This window comes from Aricia agestis, chromosome 10 (genome assembly GCF_905147365.1).
Source record: "Aricia agestis chromosome 10, ilAriAges1.1, whole genome shotgun sequence".
Classification (NCBI taxonomy): Eukaryota; Metazoa; Arthropoda; class Insecta; order Lepidoptera; family Lycaenidae; genus Aricia; species Aricia agestis.
In genome coordinates, this window is record NC_056415.1 from 13,439,748 (window position 1) to 13,457,061 (window position 17,314).

Sequence of the window (17,314 nt, forward strand, 5' to 3'; positions counted from 1 at the left end):
TGTCTTTCTTGTTTCCTAAAGCCCACAAAAATTTCACGGTTTACTCATCGGAGTAAGGTACGAAAAGTCACGCATTTAAATATTTAAATATCTATGAGTTTATTGAAAAGGATAAGAATTGCTAAAGCTTAGAGTAGTATTAAAATTTAAAATTCCTGATAAAGGTAAGAAGACGGAATTTGAGGATTAAAATCGCTTTTAATTAGTCTATTTAAGGAGTCGTCAACAATATTAATGCATGATCAATCTAGTGATAAACTTATCATAGTTACTAGTCACTAAAGGAAGCGTATAAGGCGTTTGAAATATATTTCAACCCACATTATTATACAACTATATAATAAATAAACTATGTAATATTCATTATTATTGTTTTTTCGCTATACATGTAGCTATGCCGAATTCATATTATTTTTTCCGTATTTTTTAATTATAATACATGATTTTTTTTACATAAATGTATAAAAATGGACTAGATTGGTTAAATTGACGCTGTTAAGCATTCGTGTACTAACCCACAAAAAATAAATACGTTTTGAGATCTGAATGTTCTGAATCATTTAGAAAAAGCATTCAAAATTCATAAAAAAAAAATATATATGGGTTAGTTAGTACACAAATGCTTAACAGCGACCAAATACAAAAATTAGTTTTGGCACCTAAGTTCGTTAACAAAAATATATGGGATTTGACATAGAGCATAGGGCAAATGCCATGCCACGAAGCGACGCGTCATGTCTTATTATACGCTTTCTATACCTATTTTCGCTACCAAATATTGAATGCAATTTGACTAACTGCTTCTAGTAGTTTCGTTTCAATACCAGCAATGCCTTTGTATATTGCATACTCCAAACGAATACAATGTTTGTTTTCTCTATATCCTGCAGCTTGTTATGTTCTCATGATGAGACGATCTTGAGGACTGTATTGGTATTGTAAGTTCACTTACAACGTCTAGATAGAGGTCCATGAAGACTTCTTATTATATCAAATTTCAATACGATAGTCATAATATTATTATGTTACTCGTAGCAGTTAGGGTTTTGTCAAAGATTTTGGTATAATATTATTAGGTGCATTAGTAGATATTAGAAAAAACAGGCAAAGATACAAAGATATCTGTAACAGATACAAAAAAAATCGGCCAAGTGCGAGTTGCACTCGCGCACGAAGGGTACCACTATAGAGCAAAATAGGCAAAAATAGTGTTTTTTATATCTGAGCCCCTTAATTATGTAATTAATTTGAATTTTATTATAAATCATTAAAGTACAAATACGATAATTAAGTATTTTGTGAATATTTCAAGTGCTTATGTGTTGCCATTATTTTTATCGAGCAAAAAATAGCAAAAGAAATCACCTTTGTTGAATAGGAGACCCCATTCAATATTTAATTTATTTTGTTTTTAGTATTTGTTGATATAGCGGCAACAGATATACACATTTAGACAATCTGTAAAAAAATCAGAAGACTAGCTATAGCGGTTCTTGAGTTACAGCCTGGAGACAGACAGACGGACAGACATCGAAGTCTTAGTAATAGGGTCCTGTTTTTACCCTTTGGGTACGGAACCCTTAAAAGAACTCACACCCTCCCGAGTCAAAAGCCATACTCTAAGCCACGGAGGCGTTGGCTGCAGGTATCATCTGATGATGATGAATACAGTTAGATGACCTGCGATTGGTGTCAGTACACTTTGATGGCAAGTAGTAGATAACACTGTTTATTGATTGATAAATAATAATCTTTGTCTGATTATTTTGTCCCCTTTTAGGTATAAAATTATATTGTTTCAATCACTACACTGTAAGTGGACCTTTCTACTTGCAAAGTTTTAACAGATACAATAATATTAATTGAGGCATAAGGGGACGCACCTATGGTATTTAATTTAGAATTTTTATTTGTCACATTTATGCAAAATTTCATTTTAGCACTACCAGGATGAATTGACAACGTGGTTTAATGAAGAGATAAACGAATATTGGCCCAACAAAAGTTTACAAGCAACATATTAAATTTATAGTAAGTATAAAGGTTTTTTTAATGGAATATGAGGACAAACGAGCAAACGGGTCACCCGATGGAAAGCAACTTCCGTCGCCCATGGACACTCGCAGCATCAGAAGAGCTGCAGGTGCGTTGCCGGCCTTTTAAAGAGGGAAGAGGGTAATAGGGTAGGGATGGGAAGGGAAGGAAATAGGGTAGGGGATTGGGCCTCCGGTAAACTCACTCACTCGGCGAAACAAAGCGCTGTTTCACGCCGGTTTTCTATAAGAATGGTATTTCTCCGTTCGAGCTGACCCATTCGTGCCGAAGCATGGCTCTCCCACGTCTGAGGTGTCCTATTAAAAATATAATATTTCGGCGGTTCTACAAAGTGGAAAATTGATCAAAGCTAACCATGAAATATTTGGAACCGGGACAGCCCATGCCAATTTCGCCGCCCTTTGCGACATTTTGACAGTTCGTTGGGAAATAAAATGTTATTAGATACTGATAAAAATTTTATTACGAAAAACATAGCATTTTGCATAACATTTCGCTACCTTTTGTTAATTGACGATCCAAACCAAATATTATAAAATTTTAAGTGTTCAAAAGTTTTTTTTTTGTTGACACTAATTATTGTGACAATTACTGATTGATAGTAAAATCAGTATAGTGTATGCTTAGTTAGCGGGCCACGTAGAGATGAACTTGGCACCTGCTTCCATAGAATTTTCACAGAACTATACTCCACTCGGGCTAATTTGTCCCTAGCGGTCATTAACTCCCTGTCAAAAACTTGTCATTTTCCATATAAAACCACGATTGGCAATATCTGACACTTCATAGTTGCCTACTTCTGTCCCCTTTTTTGGGTTGACAGCTTACATCCACCCAGTCTCTCAAAAATAAATCGCTAGCATAAAAAAATCTTTTTCGGGGATTCCCCCACTAGCACTAGCTCACCTCTATGTATAATTGGTGGATTCCCGCGTTGTGATCTGAATTGACCCTGAACGTGACGTCGCATCAAATGATGCTTGTTTGAATGTTTTAATATGTTATATTTTTTGTAGATTTTTGTGCTCAACAAAGCATAAAAGCGTGTAGTAATTACTTCAATCGACTTTTTGTCGCGGTTCAAAATAAACTGCTATAAGGTAAATTACTGTTAACTACTAAATAATTAGACTTAACACGTCTACAGATTGTGCTGGTTTCTATGCAACGATCGGAGTTCTAAAATTCGATATAATATTATTATTTTTCCCGCTTACTAACCAACATACGTAATACATATCAGTAAAGCAGCGTATTCAGTGTGTAACAAAAGTGATAATAATTTAGGGTGTGTATAGTGTGTCTGGCAGGGTCGTGGTTATATATTCCGCATATCCCGTGGCTCTGCCTAAAGCAGAAGAGCAGGAACACCGTTTGGGTTTTAAGGAGTGAGCACATTGAGACGGGCCGTTTTGGGGCTCAGCGTGCCGGGGCTCATCGCAAAAATCCGCCTCCATACAATTTGTATGGAAGCGGAAATCCGCTGCGCCCCGACACAGTGTGCGATACGCGCCTCCGCTTCCATACAAATTGTATGGAGACGGATTTTTGCGAAGAGCCCCGGTACGCTGAGCCCCAGCGCGGCCCGTCTCAGTGTGATCACTCCTTAAAGTGGGCATGCCCGGGTGCGGCCTTCACCGCCCCCAGGGAGTTCCACATACCCCGGTGGCCCTCCTCAGAACGCCGGGGATGCGTAAATGCATTTCCCCAACGAAAAAAAAGGTGTGTAGTGTGTATGTAGTAGCACCCAGTATAGAGTTTACTGTAAAAGTAGCATCGCTGACAGAGTAACTTTTTTATAGGCAAATTCATGACGCTGAGGTCTAGAGGCACTTACCCATACAAATCACAAAATAATTATTTCTCTTTCAGCGCTACTATTTTAACAGTAAACTGTATAATATGTAAGGACTTAGGAACACAACACAATACACACATCCTAAAGTATTATCACTTAGTTTTGTTAACTTAAGAGGATACACCAGGGGCTAGAGAAATGAATAAAAAGTACGTGTAATATCTATAGCTATCTCCCTTACCCCAAGCCCATACCGCAGAACGCGATAGAGACAACTGCAGAAAATCCAGAAAATCAACGATTCGTTGTCCCCTGATTCCTTCTCAAAAACTTAACCGATTTAAGTACTTTTTTCATTAAATAATAAAGAAAGGCTTGAGCTGTGTTCCTATGTTTTTTTTGTATAATCTAGCCAAATCTGTTTTCTGGACGTTTGAATACAGCGGAAAATCTGGCCATTTTTTTGGGTGTTTGAAAGTTCATATCTTATTTAATAAATCAATTATGAAAAAAAGAAACATAAGGACATTGTATTAGTAGCCGTAGATATTCAGAAAAAAAAAAATAACTCTACTAGCATTATCCAGGGAGGAAACAGGGGACAACGTTTGTATGGAAAAAAGGGCGGTGTGGACTCCTCTGCAGCTATCATGAATAAAACACAATATAACGTGTACTTTTTCCACTATATTTATTAAGTAAGACAAATTTAACTTAAACGTTTATGTTAAATTTGTAGTAATTAATGAATATAGTGGAAAAAGTGCACGTAATATTGTGTTTAATTTGTGTTTAAAATGAATTTCCACCAAGAACTGACAGTACAATCAATTATATATATCATGTCCATTGTCGGTCATGAGCTTTTTCAATATGCCAGACAGAGACAAACAGATCTTGTGTACCAAATAAAACGACGATTCAGGAGACAACTAGTTTTGAGAACATTTATCAAGATTATTCATGTTATTTGACCTCTATAATTTTATACTTCCGATCTTAAGCCTTCACCATCAAAGGCATACTTAATTTAAGGCCAGGTCGCTATTTGGTCATTAAACTTGTGACCTTTTGTTTCTTAAAAGAAACTGAGGTTATTGACCTACAGTTTTAATATCTACAGCTAGTAAAAAATACAAATTTTATATACTTATTATAAAAGTGGATGTGACATACGGACGTATGATATGACGAATCTACAAGGATTTCGCTATTTTGCCATTTAGCTACGGAACCCTAAAAATAGCCTATGCCACCCTTAGCATTATATTAAGATACTTATAAATTATAATCATAATTGTCATCTTATTTTTTATTTTTTTTATTCGTCGGCTATTTCAGACCATTCGAAAGACAAGTTTAATGAAAGTATGTGCGGATCTCAGTATATGGTTATTTTTCAAAATGGCGTCGTGTTGTGAATATCATTTCCAACAATGATAGATGCGTCGCGGTCCAGCGATCGCGAAAAATATGTGCTACGATGATAATTTCCAGAATTGCTTGTCACTGTTAACTTGGGAATAATGATTACATTTTCATGTACGAGTGCTCGAGTTAAACTTCGTAATTTGGAGCCCACACGCAAGCAAATAAATAAACCTTTTAATTGATAACTAGCTGATCCGGCAAACGTTGTTTTGCCATATAAATTATTTCTAGTATCAATATTCTTATATTACTTCTTAGTAGATAAAAAACTATTCTCAAGCCTAACGAATGTACATACAAAATTTTATTCAAATTGGTTGAGCCATTTTGGAGGAGTTCGCGCACAAACACTGAGATACGAGATACCTACTAATAGTATAAAGGCAAAAGTTTGTTTGGATGTTTTTGTTGTTTGTTGTTTGTTGATGTATGGATGTTTGTTACTCTTTCACGTAAAAACTACTGAACGGATTTTAATGAAACTTTACAATAATATAGCTTATACATAATACATCAGAATAACATATAGGCTACAATTTTAACCGACTTTCAAAATGGGGGAGGTGTTATGTTCGTTTTCTTATGTTCAACGATTACTCGACCGCCTTTTGTTAACCGATTTTCAAAATTTTTCTTTTGGTATATAGAGTATCATCCCAATTTGGTATTATATTCACAAAAATGGTGATCTGATGAAGGATCCATAAGTACTCGAGGGAACTCTTCAAAATTTATATGGAAACATGTGGGTGACTTCGGTTTCGTGAGAAGTACTCTAAGCATATGCTACCAACAAGTAAGATTTTGCACCAAGGTATACCTGGTATACCGTGGTTCGGAAGGTGCTGAGAGAACTCCTGATTCTTTATAGATACAAGTTTGGGAGTTTCGGCGTTGTTTTAAAACGGAAAGCATATGCTACTATGCAAATTACATTCATCATTAACATCATCATCGTCATCACTACCATATTATACCATATTATTGGTACTATTCATAGTCTTTTAGATCGAGACTCGATTTGCCAAGCGATAATTAAAAAAAATCTATACCTACCTAATATTATAAACCTGAAGAGTATGTTGGCTTAAACGGAATCGGAGGAACTAGGTCCGATTTAAAAACTTATTTCAGTGTTAAATAGCTCATTTATCGAGTACGACTATAGGCTAAGACTAATACGACCGACGAAACTCAGGAAAATGTGGGAAAAACGGGGGAAATATTAGAAATTACGAACTACTCGAGCAATGTTTATGGCAATATTTGGCACAGATATAGAGTAGACCAAGTGAAGGGATACTCCCTTCACTTGGGACATAAGAGCAATTTTTTATGGAAAAATGTACGGTTTTCGTAAAATTCCTAATTTACGCGGGCGAAGCCGCGCGGGACATCTAGTTATAATATAACTACATTATTGATTTTTATTATAACAGTATAAGACAAATTAGTAATTACATTCTTAAAAACGTTAATTTTACTTAATGGGTACTGATTTAAAGATACTCTTAATTTTAACAGTAAATTAGTGATTAATCATTCGAGGTTTGAAGTTAATTATCAAAAAATTAAAACCGTCTTCCAAGGTAAAAACAATAATAACATCCTTTAAATAATATGAACTAAAAAGTATTAAATAACTTTTCCTATCTAATAGTGCCTTTTTCCGAATTCGGCTAAAACTCAACTATTTCTGTACTCAATCTTCATCATTTTGAAGTCGGTACCAGATATACTTAGCTGAATCTTTAGTCTGCCAGAATATTTGAAACTTTTTTAACTGGCACCGTCGCACAACAATAAGATTATGTAGATATAATTCTGATAATATTATTATCTAAGAGGAGGTTAATCTTAAAAATAAAAATATTCATAATATTTATATTGTATTGGCTTTCTGATATAAGGAAAGAAAACATTGTTTGTGAAATCTGAAAATTATTCTACTCGATTTTGTTTTGGGAATTCGTTATCAATGACAATATTATAATGTTTTATGTTTTGGTTTTGAATGTCTGAAATTCCCACAGGAAATTCCAAACCTTACTTTAACAACATCATTAAAAAGTTAGGTTGTCTTTTTCAAATAAGATGTTCTTACATAGTTTTATTAGCCATAATCTTCTTATATAATATATAAAATTCTCGTGTCACAATGCTAACATTGTGTACGGTATACTAAAATATACCGTACACCTCCGAAACGGTTTTACTGATTTTTACCTTTTATATGCATTGGTATTCTGTAGGTCTGAGAATCGACTACTGGCACTAACTATATTGATAAGTGCATATTTTGTTCAATAAATAATAGTAAATTATTACAACTCGAGACTGACGGCGACCATTGTTTGTACGACGGTATAGCGATGGACGTTGCCATGGTGACATACTTACTTACACAATATATTATATAAGTACATACTATAAGTACATACCTAATTCACTTCAATATGGGCGAAACACTTTACATGGCAAAACGACGTTTGCCGGGACAGCTAGTAATAGGATTTTTGTGCGATCTCGGCAATGCTTCAAATGCATGGTCAAGGGCGTTTGCTCGGGGGATGGCCTTAAGCCACACCGCCCTTTTTTCCATACAAACGTTGTTTTTCTGAATATCTACGGCTACTAATACAATGTCCTTATGTTTTCTTTTTTTTTTCATAAATGATTAATTAAATAAGATATGAACGTTAAAACACCCAAAAAAATGGCCAGATTTTCCGCTGTATTCAAACGTCCAGAAAACAGATTTGGCTAGATTATGCAAAAAAAAAACATAGGAACACAGCTCTAGCCTTTCTTTAATATTTAATGAAAAAAGTACTTAAATCGGTTAAGTTTTGGAGAAGGAATCAGGGGACTACGAATCGTTGATTTTCTGTAGTTGTCTCTATCGCGTTCTGCGGTATAGGCTTGAGGTAAGGGAGACAGCTATAGATATTAAACGTACTTTTTTTCATTTCTCTAGCCCCTGGTGTATCCTCTTAAGTATACATGCTAGTGGTATTACTGAGTGTAACAGAATCCTGTCTGTTGGTAATTAATTACTATAGTTATGTATACCTGACCACAACATCATAGAAATAGAAAAACCTTGCGCAGGAGTGCTGTTTCCTACCTTACTTACTTAACTATTTATATTATTATTATTATATAAAATTTACAATATTTAACTCTGAAAAATCTAATACTGATTTGCTAGTAATTTTCGTTTTAATATTATAAAAAAAAAAATACCTACTTACTTCTGTCAGACCTTATTAAACAAACATTCAAAACACGACAAAAACACATATTTTGACGCACACACATTTATTGAATACACCACGAACTTAGCTTTCGAACTGCACACAAATCTTGTCCACTTCTATATGCCAGAATGTGAAAGTAAGCTGCTAGGTTTAAAAAATGCCAACCCGTGTGACTTCAAGTGCGTTGCAACATAGCGACAGTGCTGCAATGTTTAAGGGTCGTACACAAGAATGTATGCAATACTTAATACTTATGTTGCCGGACAAACAAACCGCGGAAACGTACTTTTTGCCGAGTTAAAATTAAACGGCCTTGCCCGCGACCTACTCTGTCTGAATGTAATTTCATCAAAACAGGTCCAGTATTTTCGAAATGCAATTCAATGTGAACAAACAAAACAATATTTTCTCTTTAATTTATTCAGATGCTATATAATAACTTTCCAAAATATTATTTAAATTCGAAAGTTTCGGCACAATTTTTTTTTAAATCCAGTAATAGCAATATCCATTGTAGTGAATCGTACCTATTAATTTTAACATAATATTATAATTTTCAATTTTTATTTCGAATGGAAATCCTTAATGAATTTACTTTACCTAGTTGTATTACCTCCCTTTTATTCTTTTTATGTAGGATGATATATGAATACTGACCATTGACGACAAACCGGACATGTGTGGGCCAATAATTCGACGACAAATGCTTATATTAGGTCACGGTTAGATCTTAACGGTCATCCAGTTTAAGATCGACTTAAAACATAATTGAGCTTCCCGAACAGGGATCATCAGACAAACTTGCTAAGAATACGTTCTTAGCAAGTTTGTCTTGTGTAAATGTTTTCACTACAAGAAAATTTCAATTTATTTGCAATATTATAATGATAAATTATCGCTCAGAATACCATCGCTTAGCAGTAAGTAATTATTAATACTAGATGACGCACGCAACAGCTCCGTTGCGCCAAAATTCGTCTACCGCGCGGGAACCGTACACTTTTTCCGGGATAAAAAGTATCCTATGTCCTTACCCGGGACTCAAAGTATCTCCATACCAAATTTCAGCAAAATCGGTTCAGCGGTTAAGGCGTGAAGAGGCAACAGACAGACAGACACATTTTCGCATTTAAAATATTAGTATGGATATGGAAGTATGGATGAAAATTAGTTTACGCCCTGTATTTTTTTTTCTTTAATTATTATAGAGGATTTGTTTGCTTTGCGAGAACTGTAAAGTTATATCTACGAAAAAAATACTTAAGAATGCTATCTAACTATAATGTCTTATCACTTCGGAAGCCCTCGATAGGTAGTTTGGACTCTTAAACTTAGAGAAGTCTGTTTTCTTGTCCATAAAAGTCTTGTTCATCCAAAAAACATTTATGTACATTTTCCGGGATTAAAAAGTAACCTTTGTCCTTTACCGGGAACCAAAGTATCTCCATAAAGTTTCATCAAAATTGGATGAGCGGTTTGGCGTGAAGAGGACAGACAGACACACTTTAGCATTAATAATATTATTATGGATTCATATTGTCTGAAAGAAGATTAGTTGGACGAGGATGAGAACTTGCAGCTTGGATCTACCTCTACAAGTCTACAGTTCGTAGCCAGGCCAACAAAATATTTTTCTAATGTTTTTGATTTTTCAAATACCCATGTTTTAACATCTTATATATTAAAATGGATTTTCAAATGTGTTAGTCACGCTAAAACTCGAAAACAGCTGAACGGATTGGGCTGATTTTAGTCTTAAAATATTTGTAGAAGTCCAGGGAAGGTTTTAAAGTGACACGAAGTTCACCGGGACAGCTAGTCTTCTTATATATAAAAATGGATTTTCAAATGTGTTAGTCGCGCTAAAACTCGAAAACGGCTGAACGGATTGTGCTGATTTCAGTCTTAAAATATTCGTAGAAGTCCAGGGAAGGTTTTAAAGTGACATGAAGTTCACCGGGACAGCTAGTTATTTATCCAAATTTAGTTTATCCAAAAATGCAGATATACTCACTCAGTGCAATCACAACACATTTCGTTAGCACTGTCACGGATTTGTGTTGTACTGTACATAGACGGCTACGAACACTAGTATATAGCGGGCGTGACGCAGGGCTGGCGACTGTGAACTCGCCGCTGCTCACGACTTTGGTTGTGAAAACCACAGAATGTATAGACAACATAATATATCTATACATATTTTATTAGTGTTAGTGTTAGTTTTAGTATAATTGAATGTATGTTAGTCTATAAGGTATTTATGATATAGGCCAAGATGGCTGAATTAAATAAATAAAAAATTATAAAACAAAGTCGCTTTTTTTCTTTCATGTCCCTTTGTTACATTTAATCTTTAAAACTACGCAACGGATTTTGATGATTCTTTCAGTGTTAGATAGCCCATTTATCGAGGAAGGATATAGGCTATATTTTTATCACGTTAAGACTAATAGAAGCGAAGAAATAGAGGAAAATGTGGAAAAAACAGGGAAAATTTTTTGAATGGGCTAACTTGAAGGCGCTAATCTAATCTAATCTAACTTGAAGGAGCTACTGGTCCGATTTGAAAAATTATTTCCGTGTTAGATAGCCCATTTAATGACGAAGGCTATATTATATCACGCTAAGACTAATAGGAGAATGTGGAAAAAACGGGGGAAATTATTTGAAAGGGCTTATCTCGCGAACTACTGGAGCAATTTTTATGTTATTTTGCACCGATAAGAAGTAGACCACGTGAAGGATCATAGGCTATCGATTTTAATCATTTTTTCAGTGGCTATATATTTTATACCCGTGCGACGCTGGGGCGGGTCGCTAGTAATAAATAATATAATAAAAAATCAAAAAAAAATTGAATGCAGTCTTGTTCTAAATGAACAAAAAACAACTGCATTCATAACTCAACATCAAATGTATTTGAGATAATACACGTCAAATGCTTAACAGCGACCATATAATATGGTATAGTTGGGTCAAGTATAGTGAACATTATAATAAAATTATTATATTTTATTCTCTATACTTCTTAGTCAGTTGCGATAGAACTCTTTTAAATACAGAGCATTACCGCTTAGGTTCTGTTCCTTCTAAGCAGGACTGGTATGACATACTAATCATACTACTAATATAACATGTCTATCTGTGACATGAAAAAGTGGGCTTTTAGTGCATTATTTTAGGTTAGAAAGTGGTGCTCTAAGTGGTTTATATTTTGATTTTTTTAACTAGATTCCTGTTTGTTTTTTATTAAAGCAGTCAATTTTTTATGCTAACGAGGGACAAATGGCGCTATGTAGCCGTAGGGTCTATCGTGACGATTTTGTGTCAAGCAGCTGTCATATGTCACGAAGTAGCTTCCACATGTCATGATATAGCTGTCATAAATCATAATAATTTGTCTGTCTGACACGACGTTTAACACGAAAGACCCTACCGTCCCTCTGGTGGCAAATGATATATCGGGGACCCTGGAAAGTGTAGTGTCAAAAAATGCTCCAGTATAGTGTGACTAGACTTTTAGAATTATTTAATCTTTTCTAACTTTAATAATTCCTTGTCACTCGTTGTATCAATACGGTCCACTGAAGTTACTGCTCAATCAATTTGTTTAATATTATAATTGCGATAATACCTAATCAGTTATCTATTTGTATTATATTTAACGTAATTGGGCAAGGTATTATCTGGTCTTTTATATCTTTGTAATCCTAGCGGAATCGGCTATCTATTCATTGACATACATTTGTATGAAATTTTTCCTATGCCATAGTTCACGTAGATACAAGATGCAATGCGTCATTGATATGTTAACAATCGACAAACATTTGTGCAAGAATGTATACATAATATTAAATACACATACCACGTTGCATCGTATACTTACTACATAGATATGACCGTCATAACGTCTCCGTGGTCTAGTGGTATAGAGCGCGGCTCTTGACTCGGAGGTCGTGGGTTCGATTCCCGCGTTGGAAACATGTTATTTCCAAGTTTGGTTAAGACAATGCAGGCTGATCACCTGATTGTCTGACAAGTAAGATGTTCCATGCGTCGGATGGGCATGTAAAAAGTCGATCCTGCGCCTGATCTCTCGCCGGTCGTGTCGGTCTTCCGTCCCACTGGGTTATGAGAGTAAAGGAATAGAGAGTGCTCTTGTGTACTGCGCACTATAAAATTACTCCTGCGTAGCTGGCCTGGTTTCAATGAAACCGGCCACCGTCACCGAAACCGGTGTGGGAGCTATTATTAGATATGACCGTACATGACCACTATTTATAAAAAAATAATTTTTAATCAAATTATTTCAACGCCAGCCTTTCTTTGAAGGCTCAAAGCAATTTTTGGATCATGCTCATGTGGTATATAATATGTATATTAGCCATGAGTCATGACATCTAAGACATGACCCATTTTTATTGCTATTCTATTGTATTTAGCCAATTTAGTTGTAATTTCTACAAACTTACCTACATCAATAACAATAGGCAAAAACAGGTTTAAAAGTCAGTCACCTACATTTTATATACAAAGATGAATGGAATAACCGTAAACTTAATATTTGAATAATATTCTTCCACTTTTTTGAACATGCCACTTTTTACACACGTCTGATTAAAAAGCGGAAAAATGCGAGTTGGACTTAAATGCAAAAGGTTCCGTATAAAATAGTTAAAAACTCGTTTTGCATGGGGACTTCATAGTACGGAAGCCCTCGAACAATTTGTTTTTTGATTACTATCAAGCTAATTTTTTGTGAGTGGCTTCATTTTGATAAGACGAACAACATTTTTATTTGCGAAAAATCTCGAAAGTTGTAGCTAACAGAGATAGAAAGCATATATAGAAAGCATCCATATTTTAAGACCATCAAACCAAAGTATGAAATCCTTTCTATCTCTGTTAGCTACCACTTTCGAGTTCCCTGACTATCATGTTTTAATTTGTGAATTTCGATGAAGATTGGTGAATTAATGTACCTTAGAACGTCCAAGCAACAAAGACTATATTATATACAATTATACATTATACAAATAATGCTTATTCATCGTAGAAGGATGTAAGGATTAATTTCATCGTTGACTTTGAAGTTAAAAAAGAATATCATTGTCAACCCTAAAACGATCGGCAATTACGTATTTAACCAATTTCCTACGACTATCCTTTGTATAGTACGTCGTATGTCAGAGACGCGTTGCAAGTTGCCACAGAATAAAATATCATAAAAAACTATACTCCTTCATCATCATCATCAGCCTATTTCCGTCCACTGCTGAACGTAGTCCTACCCCAATGAGCGCCAACATCCCGATCTTGGGCAGCCCCCATCCATCCGCTGCCAGCCACTTTCTTCAAATCGTCGGTCCACCGTGTAGTGTATGTGCAGTGTATCTACATAGTACATAACATTGTCTCATAAGCACCAGTAGTGGGGAGGCAATCTATATATGTCATTAGCTTTGTCCACACTGTGCCTTTTTCTGTTCGTCAAGGTCATGCGTTATAGCGCAGTCAACAGCGAACGTGAGGCATGCCCGCGACAGAGTAGACAGAATGATAGAGTATGCCGACTTAGAACTGATGTTGAAATTTTTAAATTTGACGTATTATGACGAAAATCGTCGCTAGGGTTGATAACTTGTTACCTACGAATTTAAAAATATGACATATTCGATGGACGTGTTCCTCTTTGGTCGTATTGTTGTTTGTGTTTGGACACATGCGATTAAAATTGTCAGAATCCAATTTTGAAATCTTTATTTTAAATTTTTAAAAATAAATTATATCAGCCAGCGCGAGGCACATTCCGTTCATAATCCTAGTGAAACCCGACGAATTTGGCAGATATTGAAACCTGTCCGTTTCTTTGCAGTCGAACTACTGGTAGTTATGTCTATTGTGCCCGCGACTCATGCTCTCTGACCGTATCCAAAACTTCAAAAATGAAAATATTGGCGTTGCGTGTCCTGACACATCCAATTATTGAATGCGCCAATATGAAAGTTGATGATGAAAATTGAAGATGAAAGTGCACAATGTGGACTTAGCTATTGTCAAGTAGTCAAGAGTTTCAGTTGTGCAGAGACAGTGACGGAGTATAGACGTGCGCTCCGCAGTAGTACTGGGTGTATTAGTGAGCCAGTGTCCCTGGGATTCTACGCACCGTATTGCGGGTCGTCCTACACTACGTTTGCCTAAGCGTGCTCTCCACTCTAACACTTGTCCAGCCAACTTCCACTTCACTCCTTACTATACACCTTAGGCATTAGTAAAAATATGCATTTTGGTAGTACTGGATACGTTAAATTAGAAACAGGGACTCTTCCTTCCTCCCATTCGCCGCGCCGGGTTCTTCTGTCTTATGAGTTTTCGATAAGTCTCGTCGAAAGTTTATCATGTTTTACTCATCCCATGAGTGCACAAACGCTACCAAAGAAAATAAATTTTAGCTATACCATACTAATATAATATATTCTGTAGCTATACAGTGTTTTATGGAATACCTAAAAAAATCCTTTGACGAGATGGGCAAAACTGTCGTATTACTTGCTTGGCCGATACCATTCTGCGTTTTTTTTTTCAGAAAATAATGCTGAACGGTAAAAGTTAGAACTAATTCTAACTATTACCATGAGATAGGAATGCTTCGGCTGCGGGCTAGACTTAGAAAGTCTACTAACGTATGGAGAATCAGCGTGTTATATAGAGGATTACTCTACTATTTCTAGGATTCAAATTACCTATATGCTATAAAAGTCATTAAAATCGGTAACTCCACTATAACAATAGAAGTAGATATTACATATAGTCCAACTACAAAATCCACAGTGGTTTCGTGTTCAGAGAGTCAATATTATGTAAAAGCTAGTAGTAGATAAATGTAACTGCGCTTATCAGCTAAATACCCAGTTTTCTCAGCTGTAATGGGGGTGACAGACGTACGAGTAAGCACGCGGACTTATGGCTCGACGATCTTAATCGCATGTGTGTCAGCAAAGAGCCGCGAGCTGCGAGCCTGGGGGCATGGTAATCCAGTGTGTCACCGATGCGAGCCGAGTAAGTTCGCGAATTTAAGAGCCCATATGACCCTAACTTGACTATATACTTTAACCTAGATCTCAAAATCTGTAAGGTCTAGAAAACTGATTTTTTGACACAAGTAACTTCAGTTCATAAAGATTAAATGCTCAAGACGAAAACCCGATTACTCAAAAAATGCTCGATAGTTTCTTTTTTACAAAAAACCTTGTTTTAGACACATTTTTGCTTGGATCTTCGAAGTTTGCTGCCTTTTCTTTGATATTTTTTGATATCTAAAAAGGTATTGATAAAACCTAAATTTGCTCAAAACACTTTTTTCATAATCATTATAGTTCGTCTTTTATTCAAGTAAAACTAACTCGGCGATGATTCCGCGCCGTCCTTTTTCACCTGGCATATGAAAGACGGGCATGAGTGTGAAGAGAGAAGGACGATGTTTGATTTTTAGAGTCAGGTGAGCTCTTAAAACACGCGTGCTTTAAGTTCGTACGTCTATCAGGCCTTTAAGAAAACCTTGAACTCGAAGATTGTAATAGATTAAGAGCTTGATGTTAATGGAATCCATTAGAATTTAGAGTCCGAACTGAGCCCATCGATACAGTCAGCAAATGTTTATCTTCCATCTTTTATTCAAGCGATGTCATTTACGTTATATTCCCACTTATTAATTCATAAACTTTACCATATTAAATGTAAGCTACGTTTGCCTAAGGAATACGAAATCCTAAATTTATCGGGAATAATGCTATGTACAGGCCTAAAATAATGATTAATAAGTACGATAACCTCTGTGGCTCAGTTGGTGGGCTGTTGGTAGCTCAAGCCGGGGGTATCAGGTTCAAATCCCGCCGACGACGGAACAAAAAGTTTTCAAAAGTTTCTGGGTCATGGATGTGTATTAAATATTATGTCATTTAATAAAAATCTTAAATATATGTATAGTATAAAAGTATTAAATATATTTCCGTTGTCTAGTACCCGTAACACAAGTCCTTCAGGTACTTAGCACGGGGCCAGACTGACTTGGTGTGAAGCGTCCGTAGTTATTATTATTATTGTTACCGTGTCTTTTTTCATTAAAACCTGTTGTATTACGAATCCTTCGACAGGTAAGCAACAGTAACAAACCTGCCGTTTGGCTAGTTCAGAGCTAAAACAGTCAAAATATGTACTATCAGAAAAATCGAGCTTATGGCAGATAGCGGCTCTTCATAATTGTTTGCCCTTCCCTTCAGCTTCTCCGATCCATCTTAGGGCTCTAAGCTCTTACCGGGGAAATACCACGGGCTCCCAGAATGTCGGCGTGAAACAGCGCTTGCGCTGTGTTTCACCGAGTGAGTGAGTTTACCGGAGGCCCAACCCCTACCCTTTACCCTTCCCTACCCTCTCCTATTTCCGTCCCTACTCTCCCCTATTCCCGTCCCTACCCTCCCCTATAGCTTCCCTATTCCCTCTTAAAAGGCCGGCAACGCACCTGCAGCTCTTCTGATGCTGCGAGTGTCTATGGGCGACGGAAGTTGTTTTCCATCAGGTGACCTGTTTGCTCGTTTGCCCCCTTATTTCATTTTAAAAAAAGGTGTGTATTCCTTATAATATAGAATTCACTGGGAAAAGAGCAGCGTTGAAAGAGCAAAAACATTTTTGTGATTTGTGCCTAATAGATAGGCAAGCGCTCTTGCGTCAAGAATATTTCCATACAAAGGTGAAAAAAAGTTACTCTTTTCCC

At 36.0% G+C, this 17,314-nt stretch overlaps 1 protein-coding gene across 1 annotated transcript in view; it reads right to left on the bottom strand.

Moving 5' to 3' along the window:
- LOC121730854 (proton-coupled folate transporter-like) overlaps positions 1–10,658 on the bottom strand; it is a 29,330-nt gene extending 18,672 nt beyond the window's left edge. Inside the window, exon 1 of the mRNA XM_042120048.1 lies at positions 10,559–10,658. The gene's annotated coding sequence lies outside the window, so the exon portion shown is untranslated. The remainder of the gene's footprint in view (positions 1–10,558) is intronic.
- Positions 10,659–17,314: the final 6,656 nt, after the last annotated feature.